Source organism: Galeopterus variegatus, unplaced genomic scaffold, assembly GCF_000696425.1.
Source record: "Galeopterus variegatus unplaced genomic scaffold, G_variegatus-3.0.2 Scaffold18636, whole genome shotgun sequence".
NCBI lineage: Eukaryota > Metazoa > Chordata > Mammalia > Dermoptera > Cynocephalidae > Galeopterus > Galeopterus variegatus.
The window spans coordinates 13,602-17,508 of NW_007744747.1; positions in this window are offsets into that span (position 1 = coordinate 13,602).

The window sequence follows — 3,907 nt, forward strand, 5'->3', positions numbered from 1 at the left end:
CAGAACCAACAGGAGTTTGTTCCTTGTCTACAACAGTAAAGAAACAAAAAAGGCAAAGTTCCTGGGCAGAAGCACCTGGAGAGTTCTAGAAAGAGAAAGAAATCCAGTGTGTCCAAACATAGTGAGCAAGAGGTTGTACACACTCTTTGTAACCTCATGCATACTTTCTTTAAAGCTGGCATTGATATAAAAAAAGTTTATCAGTTGAGGGCAGAGTGAATTCATCTGGCTACATTTTTAGTACAGATTACCATGCAGTCATTAAAAAAGATAGTAAAGATCTTTGTAGAGTGAAATGAAAAACTATCTACATGTAGTCAATGTATATGTGTATAATTTAATCTGAAGTACATTTTAAAATTAAAAAATACTTATACACATATGTCTTGTGCCTACTTACATGTTTGTAGGAAAACTCTATAAGTTGAACATGGAAGCTATTACACTTATTATCTCTACAGAGTAAGATTACGCAGGGACGTACCTTTTGCTGAAGTTGTTTGCTCCTTTGTTTTCTAACAGTCTTTATGCAATATCAGGGGAAAAGGAAACAGAACATTTTCATTTTAGGAAAATGAACAATGTAAAGTATCCCTGAAATTGCGCATTGTTCCTGCTTATTTTGAGAGTAATATGTATCAAGTTTTAACAGGAATCTCTCACGTTAGAACATTTCCCCAGACTTCAAATGGGAGAAATGAGTAACCGCGTTATGAAAAAGTTAACCCTTAACAAGAAAGAGAAATTGAAAACCTCAACTTCATTTTTCTTCATAAAAGACATGATTTTTTTCTGATGTCCTGATAGAGAGAAAAATCAAGATCATTGACTGACTACAAGTAGAACAGTATCTTATACCAGGTTGAAAATTATTGTGACATCCACCAAGTTGTGAATGAGAACACAAGCAAGGAGACTTCTGAAGCTGCACAGGTCAGAAAAAGTGAACTCTGTCATACAAAGAAGTACCTTTCAGGGGACTGACTGGTTAGCTCAGTTGGGTAGAGCACAGCCGTATAACAGGACGGTTAAGAGTTCAGTTCACTGCACTGGTCAGCTGCGGGGAAAAAAAAAAAAAAAAGGACATTTCAGTACCTTTCAATATTCTTATCTGTAGTGTATCTTTGGATGGTTTTAAGTTAGAAACCTAAAGAATGAAAGCTGAAATAAAATGAGTTTCTTTTAAATGCAGGATCCAGAATGATAGGGATTTTATCTGCCATGTAATCTAGGAATTTATTTCATTAGAAAAGTTACTTAGAATCTGCCTGCTTGTCAGTTGGGTATTCCACATCTGCTCACAAAGGCCTCCTCTTTTCCAGATACTCCTCGAGTGACTCATGCCTAAGTCTGCTTCTGTAAATTTCCCCTTCTTAAAAATTGATTATTTATGTTTCTATGGTGAAACAATATGCCTCCTGGGAAACACATTTAAACAGAGTTCCACAAAACAGCATATGAGAAAGACATTTGCTCTCTTTAATGTGAATTTGCATGCCTCTGCCAACATAATCTTGCTGTTTCTCTTACAAGGAGGAGGCCACCTTAAACTAAATTCCAAATTCTTGGTTGGACACTTCACCAGAGTTCCCAAGTAATAACAATAAAATTTGGTCAGTAAAATATCTTTCAAAGTCACTAAATATAATTAAATTGATTTTATTTGAGCTGGTAGATATACTTTGACTTCATTTTCATTGATTTCTTTTTAGATTCATTAAAGAGGAGTATGGTTAAAGGATATAAATATAATTCCAATTAGCAGATATTAGGCATGGACAATTGTCTAATTTTCTGGACAATATACTCTAATGACAGAATGGAATTTGACTCTTTCTGGACACAGAAAATATTGCATTAGATCCCACTGAACTGAGAACTGTAGAAATATGGATATTTTGTGTACTTTAGGCCCACGTAGCTCTAATCTGTGAGTTAGATGTCTGCTCTCCCACTGCTTCAAGTTCAGCGACCCAGCACTTGGGTGCTTCAGAAGTCGGAAATGCAAATCATTAGCTTCCAAATGAATTAAATTGTTTGACTAATCTAAGTTTATAATTAAATCAATTTGAATGTATAGTTTTATATGTGATTTATTGGGGATGGGGGTAAGGGATATCCGAAAAGAAAAATATGCCTAGAATAAACTTTTTGTACATGGCCAGAATAAATAAAGGGACAAATAGAACTAAATAGAATTCTTTATGAAACAAGCTTCTTCATCAGATGAAAACTATATCCAAACTATACATGACACCAGATGTCAATTATACTGTAAATAGTTCTGTAGCAAAGGCCATAAGGAGACAAGCCTGTAATAGTGTCTATCTACATACTCAGATTGTTGATGAGCTCAATTGTGAAGCTAAAGCATGTAGAAAAATATAAGGTGAAAACATTTGGTTTCCTTTTAATTACTGGCATGGTTTTGCATTTTGGATTTCACAGTTCAAGTCGTGAGATTTTTCCACTCCCTTAGAAAAAGGCTGGGGCAAGTACAACAGACATAAAACATGAAATGAGGATTACTTTCTGTCCCCTCCAGTGACACATTAAGGAACTACCTTCAGTGAACAGAATAAGGGAATAAATTCATAGATAACATTTCTTTTCCTGCAGATCATAACAAATTTAGCTGTGACTGAAAAAACATGATCCCTGAAAAAGAATGAAACAAGCATGATTAACAGTGTGGTTCAGGCCATTACTTCAGTCTTGATTTTGGACAGTGAACATTATAAACTTGAGTCACTTATTCAAAGCCTCTTTATTCTCGTTTGTAAAATGGTGGCAGGAGATACCAAAAGGGCTGAGGCAAAGAAGACATAGCATTACACTGGCACATGTTAGGAGTTTGAGAAACGTTAGCTGTAATTAACAGCATGAGAGAGACCACAACGTTGGGGAAATGATTTAAATCATTGGAATAAAAATCCAACAAAATCAGACACTTTACAAGCACTTTCACATTTATCTTGGTGTTTGTTTTTTTTCCCGCTGTTTTGAGATTAAATACAAAAAACCTATTTTGCTTTAATTTCTTCATAGAAACGTTTCTATANATTGCATTAGATCCCACTGAACTGAGAACTGTAGAAATATGGATATTTTGTGTACTTTAGGTCCACGTAGCTCTAATCTGTGAGTTAGACGTCTGCTCTCCCACTGCTTCAAGTTCAGCGACCCGGCACTTGGGTGCTTCAGAAGTCGGAAATGCAAATCATTAGCTTCCAAATGAATTAAATTGTTTGACTAATCTAAGTTTATAATTAAATCAATTTGAATGTATAGTTTTATATGTGATTTATTGGGGATGGGGGTAAGGGATATCCGAAAAGAAAAATATGCCTAGAATAAACTTTTTGTACATGGCCAGAATAAATAAAGGGACAAATAGAACTAAATAGAATTCTTTATGAAACAAGCTTCTTCATCAGATGAAAACTATATCCAAACTATACATGACACCAGATGTCAATTATACTGTAAATAGTTCTGTAGCAAAGGCCATAAGGAGACAAGCCTGTAATAGTGTCTATCTACATACTCAGATTGTTGATGAGCTCAATTGTGAAGCTAAAGCATGTAGAAAAATATAAGGTGAAAACATTTGGTTTCCTTTTAATTACTGGCATGGTTTTGCATTTTGGATTTCACAGTTCAAGTCGTGAGATTTTTCCACTCCCTTAGAAAAAGGCTGGGGCAAGTACAACAGACATAAAACATGAAATGAGGATTACTTTCTGTCCCCTCCAGTGACACATTAAGGAACTACCTTCAGTGAACAGAATAAGGGAATAAATTCATAGATAACATTTCTTTTCCTGCAGATCATAACAAATTTAGCTGTGACTGAAAAAACATGATCCCTGAAAAAGAATGAAACAAGCATGATTAACAGTGTGGT